Source organism: Ochotona princeps, chromosome 6 (genome assembly GCF_030435755.1).
Source record: "Ochotona princeps isolate mOchPri1 chromosome 6, mOchPri1.hap1, whole genome shotgun sequence".
NCBI lineage: Eukaryota > Metazoa > Chordata > Mammalia > Lagomorpha > Ochotonidae > Ochotona > Ochotona princeps.
In genome coordinates this window covers 22922359-22937544 of record NC_080837.1, presented here as the reverse complement: position 1 = coordinate 22937544, position 15186 = coordinate 22922359, and the positions used below count along the sequence as shown (strand labels likewise).

The 15186-nt window shown below is 44.0% G+C and overlaps 1 pseudogene; it reads left to right on the top strand.

Annotated features, from left to right (window-relative positions):
• The first annotated feature begins 14280 nt into the window (after window positions 1-14280).
• LOC101528197 (PRELI domain containing protein 3B-like) lies at window positions 14281-14834 on the top strand (annotated as a pseudogene).
• The last annotated feature ends 352 nt before the right edge of the window (window positions 14835-15186 follow it).

Sequence of the window (15186 nt, the reverse complement as noted above, 5' to 3'; positions counted from 1 at the left end):
GCGCTACAGACTCCCTGGTCTCTTGTTCTCCTGCTCTTGGTCTTCCATCTCCTCCCTTCTAACAGTTCTTCAGAGAGGCTTCGCACCCATTCCTCACAGCCTTCTCTCCACTCAGACTTGTAAAAACCACAGTTAGGAGCCATACTCACAGACTGGTTGTGTCATTCCTGAAGAAACATGCAGGGGACACACAGAGGGAGGCCAGCATGTTGCTATACCCTGGTGATTTTTAGAGGCAATTCCCATCACTTTCCCTCTCCACTGTTTTCCACCAAATCGTAGGAAAAGATAACAATGAATCTAACACCCCTGCTGGCTGCCTTTCATCTCCATGTGGGGCTGGTGGTGCACACCAATAACTATAAGTTTTAGCTTTTGTAATTTAGAAACTATTTCCAACAACCACTGCAAATGTGAGTGACGCCAGTGACTTCTCTTTTCCTTCCTTAGAAAAGGAGGCCCAACCTCCCAGCCATTGGCTTAAGTGTGTCACAAATGTGTGTCCCACATGACCATCCTCTGGGGATGATTGCATTAGCCAAAGCAGCCCAAGGCAAGTAAACAGCTGCCTGCTGGTTCCCTCAAGAACATGTTACAAATGATGCATGATTAGATTGTGCCCTTTGCTTCTCTGAGGGCTGCATTTATGTGACAAATATCAGCAAAGAATCATCAAACGAGTTAAATAACAAAAAGGTTGTTAAAATACAAGGATCTGAGAGTTACCAAGATATAATTGATGTAAAGCAAAACAAAACAAAAAGCTGTATCTCTAGCTCCATAATTCCATGTGCTAGATGATTCTAGTGTCAGTTTGTTCTCACTGGACACTGCATGTCCCCTAATCCCCTACACAGAGTGCCCTAGATTGAAACTGAATACAAGGGGTGTAGGAGGCAGAAGGGAAGGACAACCTCTCCTACTAGCTCCCAGTGCACTTCAGACTGCCTTTCCCTCTCCCTGTAGTGCATTCAGCTCTCCTGAATGTTGAGCCTACTAGCCAGCAGCAATATCAAACAACCATAGTCATGTTGCTATAGACTCCAAGGTAGTAGCCAAGCTGCAAGTGATCCAGCAACTTCCATACCCTCACCTTTTCTTGTATTTTCCTTTCTTTTCTTCTCTTTCATCTACTGGTTTACTTCCCAAATAACCACAACAGCTGGAACTGAGCCAATCTGAAGCTAGGAGCCAGGAGCCTCTTCTGGGTCTCCCATACAGGTGCAGGGTCCCAAGGCTTTATACCACCCTCTGCCATTTTCCCACTTGGCCTGGCAGTCACAGGCGACATGGCATGTACAAACCAGGCATTGTGCACCTCACGCTGTACTGGAACATCAGGGACAGGAGGGGACACAGAGGGGTAACACTGGAAATTTGGAGGGCTATCCCATCTTCAAACAGAAAAGTCACTACTTATGAAAAATTATGTAATTATTTATTTATTAAAAAGCAGAAAGAGAAATCTGCCTTCTGCTAGCTTACTCCCCAGTGCCTACAGCAGCCAGGGCTGGGCCATGCCAAATCTCAGAGTCAGAACCTAACTTAGGTTTCCCTTGTGGGTGGCAGGAAAACAAATCTGAGAAATCCATGAAGTGAAGCCCTGGTTTAATTCCACCTGCACACCAACACACACTTTAGTTCCTACACCTTGGAGGGCAGCCAGCCTGGGAACCGAGTACCAGTATGTAAATATGTACTAGCCATGTTCACCATAGAAAGTCTTATTAAAGGGAAGGATGAATATCAGTTCATTGTGTAAATAGACTAAAAATAGGTAATACAGCAAGCTGCTTCCCTCTCCGTGCCCCTTCTGCTGCCTTGTTCTGCCATCTGTCATTGTCCCAAGGACTAGTCTGCAACATCACAGGACACTGAAGTATCCACAAGGACAAGCCACAAAGACTCCACTCACACAGTTTGCAAGAGACAAATCTGGTGGTTATTGCACACCACTAGGTTTGAGTGTCTCAAGGTGAGGGTAGGGCTGGGCAATAGCAGCAGCAGCTTTTCCATTGTGTTCTATGCGATGATCAATTAGGTGCAGCTAGCCAAAAAGGCAAAGGAGAGATTCAGGAAAGCACAATATTTATTATATTTTTAAAGATTTTGTATTTTAAAGGTACATTGGCAGAGAAGGAAAGACACAGAGAGAAAGATTTTCCACCCGCTGATTTCCTCTCTCAAATTACTGCAATGGCTGGAGCTGAGTTGATCTGAAGCCAGGAGCCAGCAGCCAGGAGCCAGGAGCCAGGAGCCAGGAGCCTCCTCCAGGTCTCCCACATGGGTGTATGGTTACCAAGGTTTTGGTTCATCCTCCATTGTTGAGCCATCACACTAGCCCTAGCACAATGTTTATTACACACTTGGATCCTAGACCGAGAGAGCATGTCACAGGAAAAAACTGGAGTGAGGGTGAGAGCACCATTTAAGCCACACCTTTTATTGGATTTCTGGGGAAGAAGCAAGGCAGGGCATGCTGAATACTTTGAGACTGACTCAGTTCGGTAACTCCAGCAACAAACTCTAGGCTGACACTAATGACCTGACAGCTGATTCTGGCGGAGCACTGCTGCCTTCTGGAGTGGGCCAGAGGGGGGCGGGCTGAGATTGGTTAGTTTACGTTTCAAAGATGTGTTTCCGGTTGTATCTTTGCTGTCTCTGAGAACTGACTAGCCCAGAGAGGAGCGATCTTCTCTGAGGTAGAAAGTTTTTACAAAATGTCAAAATATCGGGCCCAGCGGCGTGGCCTAGCGGCTAAAGTCCTCGCCTTGAGTGTGCCGGGGATCCCATATGGGCGCCGGTTCTAATCCCGGCAGCTCCACTTCCCATCCAGCTCCCTGCTTGTGGCCTGGGAAGGCAGTCGAGGACGGCCCAAAGCCTTGGGACCCTGCATCCATGTGGGAGACCTGGAAGAGGTTCCTGGTTTCCGGTGCAGCACCAGCCGTTGTGCTCACTTGGGGAGTGAATCATTGGAAGGAAGATCTTCCTTTTTGTCTCTCCTCTCTGTATATCTGACTTTGTAATAAAAATAAATAAATCATTTTTTAAAATGTCAAAATATCTTAATATTTAAATATGAAAATGTTATAACTGTAAACATAAGATATAGGACACTTCTCAACTCAGATGAGCCACTGTACTTCCTCTCCAGGTTACTAAGCTTGCAGATAATGTGGCTATTACGTCATCCTGATCTTGGCGTGTTCCTACTGCCGAGAGACTACATTCAACTTGTCAGGCTGCACATCTGCCTTTCTCAAAGTTTATTCTTACTTATTTCAGTTTGCTAAGGCACTCAAAATCATTGCCCTAAGATATCAAGGGCAAGCATGCAGCCAAGTCCCTTCAAGGGCCCATCAGGGAGCAAGAGGTGGAAAGGTCTGTCTAAGCTGGACTTGGCTAGGTTGCTTTCCACACTGGAAGCAAATCTATTTGTAATTGTGAGCCGTGACTGAGATGACACTTAATGACGTATAGCAAAGCGGGCAAATTATCTTTGGGAGCAGAAAGACAAGACATGCTGTGGGTCTGATAAGATAACAGCAGCTGCAGATAAAAATATTTATAAAGAGAGAGGATGGCCACCTGCCAGCAGAAGCAAGGGAGCTCACTTACCAAACAGAAAGAAGAAATGGGAGGAAGGCAAGCCAAATTTTGTGAAGCATCCTTGCCTGCACTTTACAGAGATTCAACAATAGGAGGGAAAAAAATGGAAGAAATGCCAGAGCAGGGGACACTGTGTGACCTGGGAAAATGTGTTAAGATCCCTCCCCTTTCCTGTGTATAACAAGGGAGTTGGGGGCCAGTACAGTGGCTCAACAAGCTAATCTTCTGCTTGCAAGCGCCAGCATCCCAAACAGGCCTGATTCTAGTCTCAACTGATCCACTTCCAATCCAGCTCCCTGTTTATGGCCTGTTAAAGCTAAGGAGGATGCCCAAGTCTTTGGGACCCTGTACCCACATGGGAGGCCCAGAAGAGGCTCTTGGCTGCCAGTTTCCCATTGGTACAGCTTGGAGCCATTTGGGGAGTGATCCAGTAGATGCAAAATCTGTTTCTTCTCTCTGTGGATCTGTGTTTCAAATAAAAATAATTAAATCTCAAAGGGAGTTTGGCCTGTTTACCTTCACAATCATGATGGCATTTAAATGAGTTAATGCAAGTTAAGATGCATTGTGAGCTAGGAAGCAAGATCTGTGTGTATAAAACTTGGGCTCTTGGGCCTGGCATGGCAGCCTAGCTGCTAAAGTCCTCGCCTTGCATGCACCATGATCCCATGTGGGCCCTGGTTCAAGAACTGGCAGTTTTACTTCCAATCCAGCTCCCTGCTTGTGGCCTGGGAAAGCACTGGAGGATGGCCCAACACCTTGGGACCCTGCACCACGTGGGAGACCCAGAGGAGGCTTCAGGCTTCTGGCTTCGGATCGGCGCAGCTCCAGCCATGGTGGCCACTTGGGGAGTGAATGAGCTGGTGGAAGATCTTCCTCTCTGTACATCTGGCTTTCCAATAAAAATAAAATAAAATAATTCTTTAAAAAAACTTGGGTTCTTAAACTATAGTCTCCAAAAGTATGGCCTGAAGAAGCTGCTAAAAAATACAGATTCTGGGAACATTCAGCCTACCTGGCGATGACACTTGCATCCCATGTAGGAATCATTGGGTTTGATTCCAGGCTCCAGCTGCTGATTCTAAAGCTGAGGAAACCAGGGCCAGCTGTCTTTCCCTATCTGTGAAAAAAAGCGTGACTGTAGGGGAAAGATACTATTTTCTTATTCAAATGAGTATCAGTGAGGTCTATGCTGCAGCTTTGACCGTTTTTAATGACCTGATTCTTTATTACTTTCTCTTAGGAGAAAGCCTTTGGGTAGGGTGTGAATATGAAAAAATATTCCGGATTTACCCAACTCATCTTTTTTCTTTTAAGAATTGGCTACAAAATCCCTTGGACTTTCTAGCTTTTTTACATTGAGAATGAAAGGGGGACATTTGAACAAGTATTTGGAAAATCTGATTGGTTTCCCTTTCTAATTTACCTGATCAGGCATGAATATTTGGGGTTTGAAGAGACCTAAGTAAGAATCCTTGCTGGAAGTTCTACAATGAATGACCCCAAACTAGATGATTTTAAAAGCCATTTATTCATTTTCTCACAGTTGTATAAAATATTTTTTTATTTTTACTTGAAAGGCAAATTTACAGAGAGAAATACAGACAAACAGAGACTGCTTCGCTTACCAAATGGCTGTAATGGCCGGAGCTGAGCTGAAACAATCTGAAGCCAGCAGTTAGGAGCCTTTCCGAGCTTCCCTCTTCCAGGTACAGGGTCCCAAGGACTTGGGCCATCGCCCCTGCTTTCCCAGGCCATGAACAGGGAGCTGGATCAGAAATAAAGCAGCTGGAGCACAAACCAGTGCTCACAGGAGAAGTTGGCGCTGCAGGTGGAGGATTTGGCCTATTGAGCCACCGTGCTGGTCCTAGTTACTTCTTGAAGCTCTGAGAAAGGAGGTACCCTTTGTCTGTCCTGGCTTCTCGTGACTGTGGGCAACCCTAGCATCCCCTGGCTTGTGGCAGCATGGATCCAGACCCTGCCTCCACCTTCATGTGACCCTCCTCTGTACCTGCATATCTCAGCTATCTCTCTTTTTCTTACTAGGTACCAGCCATTGGTCTTAGGGCACACCACAAATCCAGCATGATCTCATACTGAGATCTTTAATTATGTTTGCAATGACCCTATCTCCTAAAACAGTTATATTCATAAGAACCAGGGTTCTCCTGGCCTCTGATTTTGGCCTAGCACAGTTCCAGCCACCGTGGCCATCTAGTAAATGAACCAGCCGATGGAAGATCTCTATTTCTGTATCTCCGTCTCTCTCTCTGTCACTCAAACTTTTAAATAAGGAAAATAAATCTTTTTTAAAGACAAAGAGATGGAAAATATAGGAGAAAAATAAGAAAACTACAGAATCTAAAAGCCCAGAATTGACATTATTCATTATTATGCTATAGATTTCACTCAATGTTTTGGTACCTAATTCTGTATTAAAATCTTTCCATGATATCAGATGTGTGTACACCTAGTCTAATACATCTACCTGCTGCAGAATATTCTGAGATTTTCCTTCTGTTATTCTTTCTCTATCTCTTTAGAAGTAGATATATTTCAACTCCCTGGTGCCAAATATCACCACTTGCATAGAATTGAGAATTTTGCTTCATCAGGGAGCAGATAAATCCTGTTTTTTTTTTTTTTTTTTGGTGCAATCAGGTGATCAGGAGAAAAGAGTAACATCACAAATACATTAAGAGAATAAAACGTTAACTCTGTAGGTATCTGAGTGACAAGTATGATCCTTGGGTTCCTCTGTTCATCGTTTCTTCAGGGGTCACTCTCTGCCCTGACCTTCCCTCTCCCTAAGAGATCCTGGGGAAGCCAAAGCCCTAACAATTGCAGCTGTCTTGGCTGACAAATTGGAATGGAAGTCAGCTCAGCAACTGTTTTCCCTCCAGCATCCTCTGGGAAATCCATCCAACTGCATGTTCCCAGTGTGCCCTTTCTTTCAAAGCTGTAACGTTCAAACACCAAGTGGCATATGCCATGTAGAGGACATTATTGTCAGAAAGCAATACAAGTCTGAGAGGGACAGAGACAGACAGACCTTGGGAGCAAGCAGCCAAAGCTAATATTTAACTAGAAGAAATGGGGATGAGATGGGCTTAGCCAGCAAAAGCAGCACAAAGACGGATGCTGAGCAGCTGTGCTTTCACTGTCAGGAAAAGCACGTGGTGGATCTAGGCTGGTAGGAAACATGTGTCTTAGACATTGGGAAAAAGTTTTTAAACACATCACCTATAGAAAACAATCATGCCATTTTGAGGGTGGGAGATTTGGACTAGAATAAGCTTCTAAGAGCAGGCATTTTTGCCTGGAAGGAACCCTACCTCATCTGCTTTATTTTCCCCATCACTTTTCTTAAGAATCTGAACTAAGCTCTTTTCATCAGTTTCCCCATCTGTCAATAAGAGGGTTCACAAAACGAACTCAAGGAAATGTGCTCACACAAAAGATGTGGCCACAAAGAATTAGCTCACAAAACAAAAGGGAAGAGCTAAAGTTAAAAGCATCAAGAAGAAAATGGAGGAGGAAATCTTTGCAACCTAGACAGACTGCTTGAATAGGACATCAAAGCATTATCTTTAAAAGAAATGTTACTAATTAGACTGCATCAAAATTTAACAACTTCTTTAAAAATACCACTAAGAAATTAAAATATAGACCAAAGACTGAGAGAAACATTTTTACTTTACATATCCGATAAGCAGTTATAACTAAAACATATGAAGAATTTTCACATTTCAATAATGAGGCAAGGTTTGCATAAATATTTTAGCAAACATATATGAATGACTGACAAACATATGGAAAAGATGTTCTGTGCCATTGGACAATAAGTAAAGGCACAGTAAAGCCACAGTGAGATAGCATCACGCTACTGAAATGGTAATAAGGGAAGTGTGTGCTGATACCAAGTGTTTGAAAGAATAGGCAAAACATGCAATACTCACACAATATTGATGGGAACATAGCAGGTTTCCATCAACTTTGGAACAAGTTTGGCAGTTTCTTAAACTCAGGAACTTCAGCCCATATACTCAAGAAAACAGAAATGTATGTCTAGTGGCTTGTCCACAGAAGTTTTTTCACAAGGTCTAACATTTGAGGCAGTCCATGTATCTACAGGCTAATATCCATCTTTACAAACATGGTGTTAGTTACACATGAAATAGCACCAAACAACATCAGGGAAAGTACAGACACAAGTGACAACATGGTTGAGCCCCCAATTATTAAATCCATGACAACCAAACCCGAAAGACTACATATTGCTTGATTTCATTTATAAGAAATATCTAATAAAGGCAAAACTGCAAATAGAGAAAGCTGTAGTGACCACCTGGAGCTAGAGGTGGAAAAGGAAGGTGGGATGGAAGTTTCTGGAGTGTGGAATCATGACAGCTATAGAACTGTATAAAGTCACAACAAATCATCGAATTGTAAACTCAGAACAGACAGGCACCAAGGTTTGTACCTTATACTTTGGCAAAACTGAATGAAATAAGATTGAGAAAAAATGGATCTGCCCCATGTCCCTGACGTTTTATCCAAATGTTCTTTTGGGTTTAACGCATGCAACTCTTGGGCAGAAGATGGACACTCTGGTCAGAAAATCAGTAAGAAGAATGATCTAGAAGATGGAAGAGTATGGATGCTTTGTAAAACATCAAAGACAGCTTTGAGTTAAGACAATATTGTTAAGCAGGTGATTTTATCCTAATATCTGTGCTCACCTCCAGATGATCACTTTTGCCCACCACATTTCACCTTTCTGTTACCTCATGTTCTCAGCTGGATACAACACAGACCTACATTCCCATGGTCAAGTACTGTGGACTATGAAGGAAAGTTTCTTTCTGTGTAATTTAAGAATAAAGAAATAAGCTAGGCAGGTGTGGATCCATGAGATGAAATATCTGGAAAATTCCCAGCTCAGTGTAAGAGATACAGGAAATGCTCCACAAAGGTTTGCTGTTGGGACTGGCTAGATAGCTCAATGGCTAAAATCCACACCTTGCAAGCGCCAGGATCCCATATGAGTGCCAGTTCCCATCCAGCTCCTTGCTTGTGACCTGGGAAAGCAGTGGAGGATGGCCCAAAGCCTTGGGAATCTGCACCCACATGGAAGAACCAAACTGCGTAGCCATTTGTTGTGGCTACTTGGGGAGTGAGCCAGCAGATGGAAGATCTTTTTCTCTTTCTCCCCTTCTCGTTATAAATCTGATGTGCCTTTCCCATAAAATAAATCTTTTTTTAAAAAAGGGTTTGCTGTTACTTTGTTACTTTCTCCTATTCTCCCTACCCAAACCTGACTCCAGCAAGAGGGCACCTTTCACACCTTTGTGGGAATACATTTCATTAAATTCATTATATTAAACATATTAAATTCCTTGAACTTTTGGAACTTGTTCCTTAGTCTTTTTCCTTGTTACCCATGAATGATGTTGTAGTTGTTGTAACTTTCGTTTTATTTCTTCATATCAGACAAGAAAGTTGAGATTATGGTGCCATTAGTAAATATCATTCCTAAAAGTCTCAAGAATTTGAACAGTTAAGAATTGTAGCTTTTCATACCATATCTTGCTTGTGGGTCAGCTGGGAAGCTTCACTCAGGGGCCAGGCTAAGAAGCAGCCACCATATGGAACACTGCCCTGGTTACCATGCCAGGGGGAGAGGGAGCTCCAGGGAGCCGCATTAGCTGCTCAGACAATTAACAGCTCTGCCCAAGAGGGACACACACATCACTTCCATTCACGGCTCATTTGGCCAGAACTAGTCAATGGGCCCAGCTGCCCACAAGGGGTCTATGCACTGTGCACTCCTAACCTTTACCCGTGACCCAGAAAGCAGGAAGATTTGGCGAGCAGCTCTAATGGCTACTACATTATTCATTTAGCTTTGTCTGCTTCCCCTGACCAGAATGGCCCATCAAAGCAGGATGGACTGCCTTGTCACCACTGGTCCCCAGGGCTGGCAGAGTAACTGTCTGTGGAGTAAATGATTCAAGTACTTTAGGATTGGTGACCAATGGGGCCGGTAGGATGAAGGTCAATTCTTTGCCAACTGTCCACCTCCAACCTCCACATTAGCCAAACACAGGCGAGAATAACTGCAAGGACTATTTTCATCATCTGTCATTGACTGTCTAACCACAGACAGTATGGCCACCCGTGTTGAGAAGTGTTGTTTTGTTCTTCATCTTACAAGCCTCATGTGAGTTGTATATTGTGTCCCATACTATATGCTTTACAAGGCTTAAAAATACAGAACTGGGGCGGGAGGAAGACACAGTGGTGTAGCATGATAATCCTCTACATGCAGTGCCAGCATCCCGTAAGGGTGCTGGTTCATGTCCTAGTTGCTCCACTTCTGATCCAACTCTTTGTATATAGCCTGGGGAAGCAGCAGAAGATGGCTCAAGTCTTTAGGTCTCTGCATCCATGTGGAAGACCTGGAAGAAACTCCTGGCTGCTGGCTTCATACTGGCTCAGCCCTAGTCACTATGGGCATTTGGGGAATGAACCAGTGTTTGGAAGACTCTCTCTTTCTGTATTTCCTTCTCTTTTAGTAAAATATGCCTCCCAAATAAAAATAAATAAGTCTTTTAAAAACACATTGAACTGGGTAAAATGACTGTTTCCCTAACATTCTGGAATTTTAAGGTCCCCAAGAGTCTGCAGGTTCTATCTCAGGGTAGATAACTCCAAGCCAGGAACCCCAGCTCTAGGCCTCCAAGGATGTCTGCTAAGGCCTGCTAGGCTGAAGTTTAGCTCACTGAGTACATTCTCTGAGTTTCTTTCCCTCCCTTTTTGTTTCCTTTCAGGCACTGTGCTGATGTTTTTCTCCTCCAATGGGGATTAAATTTCAAATGTGTGTGGGAGTTGGCCTTTGGCAGGAAAGGCCTCATTTTTTTTTTTAAAGATTTATTATTATTGGAAAGCCGGATATATAGAGAGGAGGAGAGACAGAGAGGAAGATCTTCCATCCGATGTTTCACTCCCCAAGTGAGCCACAATGGGTCTGTGCGCGCCGATCTGGTGCCGGGAACCAGGAACCTCTTCCGGGTCTCCCATGTGGGTGCAGGGTCCCAAAGCTTTGGGCCATCCTCGACTGCTTTCCCAGGCCACAAGCAGGGAGCTGGATGGGAAGTGGAGCTCCCGGGATTAGAACCGGCGCCCATATGGGATCCGGGCACGTTCAAGGCGAGGACTTAAGCCCCTAGGCCACGCCGCCGGGCCCGAAAGGCCTCATTTTCATACCAACACCTTGATGGACCAACTTCTCTTGATCTGGTGTTTCACATTGCTTTGCTTTTATTATAACCTGCTCTAAGAAGTACCTTATGTTTCCAACACCGACACTGCTGACATGCTGTTTGAGTGGAGTACCTGACCACTTGCCATCTGCAGCCCTAGCTGTTGATTATGGCTCAATCCTCCTTTTGAGAACTGTGATGGCAGAGCAGCAGCTCTCCTAGGTTTTGGGCCCTTCTTCCTCACTGACTGGCAACCCATGACAGGCTGGCTCCCTTGTTCAGTGCTGAGCTTCAGGGCCCCCAAGGGGCTGGCCTGAGCACATACAGTTGCTCTGCTTCCCTTCAAGTTGCTTCCTTGTCTCTTATCTTTAAAAAAAAGCCCCCTGAACAGATCACATGCAGATCCTTTCCTTGAACTCTGCCATTATGGAATTTGACATAGATTCTACCCAAAACACACACACACGCACACACGTAAAATAAAATTTCAAGAGAATGACATACTTCATGTGATGTACTCTGGTATTTTCGGTACTGTTCATATATGTATGTATGTGTATATATATGTATACACACACACATACACATTCACCTGTTTGTAGTCCTGTAACTTGCTTTTATAGCCCACTCTTGGGTCACAGCCCTGCAGTTCAAAAAGCATTGCAGTTGTCTTCGCCAAATTGCCTGCTGGAAGTTGAAGTAGAGTAACCAGGACTGTCAGGAAGCAGGTGGAGTGAAGGGCACCTCTCTTCCTCTGCACTGCATTAAGAATGTTAGACTTGGGAAATTCACTGTGCTGTGGCTGAATATCTAAAGGCGGCCCCAAGTGTTTACTGACTTCTGGCTGTTGGGAGAGGAGCCAACCTCCTTTTACTCTCTCCATCCCCCTCACACATTACTCAAAGCTTCAACAGAAAATGTGAATTCCAAGAGAGAAAGTCATTTTTTATTACCTTGACCAAGTACACAGAGATATACCACAAGAAGTTTAATTCAACATTATCTGTGATAGCCAAAACACAGTCATCTAAATGTCATCCTCCTATGAGTTGCAAGTGCAGCAAAGGAATATCACGTATCTATTTAAATACCGAAATAGGTTTCCTAAGTACAAAAAACTATCTATGATATACTCAGTATAAAAATCAATTCCCTTCCCCCTTGAGTTTACCAATATAATTCCATTTTTATTTTTAAAAGCTAGAAACTTGGATGGTGACAATAAGGAAAAATACACTCAAAATTATTTGCAGCAATCATTTGCAGGGCAGCGATTATGGGAAACAGTGACTTTTGCAGTCACACATTTCCATAGCATTTGAACTTTTTACCGCAAGCATGAGTTACATTTAAAATGAGATAAAGCAATAATTTCTCATTTTAAAAAGGTAATACACAAAGAGAAGCTATTTATAAGGTGGCAGCATATGTTCTTTTGAATGCACCAAGGTGCTTCTTCAGCAGGTGGAATACTCTTTCAAGAAACAGATAAGAAGCTTTTTTTTTTGTAGGTTCATGCTCTAAGGCAACCACTTTGCTCCAACGGACAGACATGTTTGACAAAGTACAAATGGAAGGAATTCCTAAGCTGGTGTAGGGCTCAGAAAATGGATAAATATCCCTGAGTACCAGAAACAAAGAGAAATCCATCAGGAGAGGAATGAACAGTAGGACTTCTGGGCTCAGGTTCTGAAAGCTGGTAAAGGGGGTGTCTCCATCATTGCCGTGGGAACCCCAACATAGGGCACAAGGAGCTGGGGATGCAGAGTGAGCGGCTCCCCAACTCTTTAGAAAGCTAGAAGACTTTCCAGAGCATTGTGGGTGTTTCGTTTTGTTTTCATCAGTCTTGTTCTGACTGCATCTTAAAATCACCTGGGAGCTTCTATAGATCTACTATTGTGCAGGAACTTATTTGAGTTTCATATTTTTTTCTCCTTCTTCTTCCTTCTTCTCTCCCTCTCGTTCTCACTCTCCCTCCCTTCTTTCCTTGTCCCCCTCTCTCTTTCATTTCTAAAGGCTCCTTTGGAGCCCTCAACAGAGGCCCAAGATTGTGATCACATTGAAACCTCAAGTTCAGGGCATTTGGATGCTGGATTGACCCAACTTAGCCAAGTGAGCAGCCAATTAGATATGACCTGGACTTTCCCTGTTATCATGCTATTGGAAGCCCTGGGGAGGATTGTGGTCCATGGTAGCCCAAACACTACTAATCAGGGTGGGGTAAAAGGAGACAGACAAGTAAGGGAGAAAATATCCCTCCATGGATAAATGGCTGAGTACAGGTTATGCATGATAAACTCATTCAACAGAGCATGAGATAGCAATGAACCTTTATAATCAGCATTAACATGGCCCCAACATGAGTATCCCTCAAAAGCATAGCAGCAAATCATAAAAGCAAGTTGAAGCATGTTTTGTAAGTCCTGATACCACTCATTTAAATTGAATAGCACAGGAAATTAAAAAGTACATATTGTTTTGTGACTAAATAGATTTATACTAACAATATTAAAATATTCAGGCGACTCAGACATCAGGACAGTGGTCACCTGTGTAAACAGAGGAGACAAGGATCAAGGGACCACTCAATAGGAAGAAATTGTTGAGACACACAACAATCTGAGTGGGTTCCAAGGGTATCATGAAAGAAGCCAGTGTGAGACAGTTACATATGACAGGACTCTGTGGGTCACACATGTGAAAAGACAAAAATACAATGGTAAGAGCAGAGGAGTGGTTGCCAAGCGAAGAGTGTGATTGGTAAAGGACAGTGCATGGGAGGTTTGGGTGCCATGGGAGTTTTTTTGCATATCAATTATTGTGGTGTGAACACAAGGTTACATGTACACCAGAATTGATGGAACTGAATTTCACAAAAACAGGAAACAGAAGGGTGTTTGTCGTGGATTGAAGGGATGGAACCTCTGTTTAAGATGTACAGAATTTTAAATTGGCAAACTCACGGAAATGGATGCTTGTGATGCATGTGAATGGATGTCACACCTCTGAATTAAACACTTAAACGCAGTTAAGATGGTAAACCTTTTGTTAAATGTATTTTATCATATTGAAAACATTGATTGATTTGAAACATAGAGTTACAGAAACAGAGCTATCTTCCATCTGCTGGTTCACTCCCCAAAAGGCTACAACAACTGAGACTGGGCCAGGCTGAAGCCAGGAATCACGAGCTTCATCTGTGTCTCCCATGTGGGTGGCAGGGTCCCAAGCATTGGGTCATCTTCCCATTCTTTTCTAGACTCATTAGCAGGGAGCTGAATTAGAAATAGAGCACCCGAAACTCTATAGAACTGCGCGGCGGGCTGGGGCACTGGGGTCCTGGGGCCCTGGGGCAGGGCAGGTGTCGCCTCTGGGCTTCCTGGTCCCTGAGTGGCACCAGACCTCGGAACACGTCTTAGACCTCCCATGGGAACCCGTTACAACAGCTGCAATGCAGAAACACCCCAATCCAATCAACCCAAGCGTGGTTGGCATGGACGTGCTGACACATGGACACCTCGGGGAATCCGCACAGCCACAGACTGCTCAGCACAAAGTGGGGCCTGCCTTCCGTTGTGAAGTCTCTTACTGGTGCAGCGAGAACCAAAACGTACTGCAAGAGCATTCAGTGGTTGATCCTGTAGAACGATGGAACTCAACTCTACCAACATTTACAAATATGGTTTCAGTTGATGAATGACTTATATGCAAACCACATCCTCAGGACCCAGAAAAAAACTGTTCTAAATCAAGAAGCCATAATCACCATGAAAGGCATCAGCCTTAGCAGTTACCTGGAAGGACTGAAGGCAAGTACGGTATCTTCAAATGCTTAGCAACGGCTGAGAAGCCATGGAATGGGTAATCCATAAGTTAAATGCTGATACTGAAGAACTGGCAGCATCAGCGAGAGGGAGCTTAACGGCCCCGACGACAGCGGCCACATTTGCAGAGAAATGACAGCGAGGCTGGGTGCTCCAGCAGGCCCCAGCTCTGCAGGCCAATGTATTTATTTGTTATTTAAAAAGAACAACTGTATTTTAGGTAGAATGATTTTAATGAGCTGGAATCAAACTATGTGACTTTTGATCAAAGAAGCAGATGCAGGGCTTCTAAATCAAGGGATCCTATGACATCAGTGTCATTTTCTTGAGGTAGAATATGAACTTTCCATGCGTCGGCACGCTGCCTGTCTTTGGACCAACCCCGAGCGAACAAACAGAAACGCCTCTTGATGCACACTGGGGCGGCTGCCGGGAAGCCGACTGAGGCGCTGTCCAAGGGAGAGGCATACAGGGCTGAAGGTCGTTAA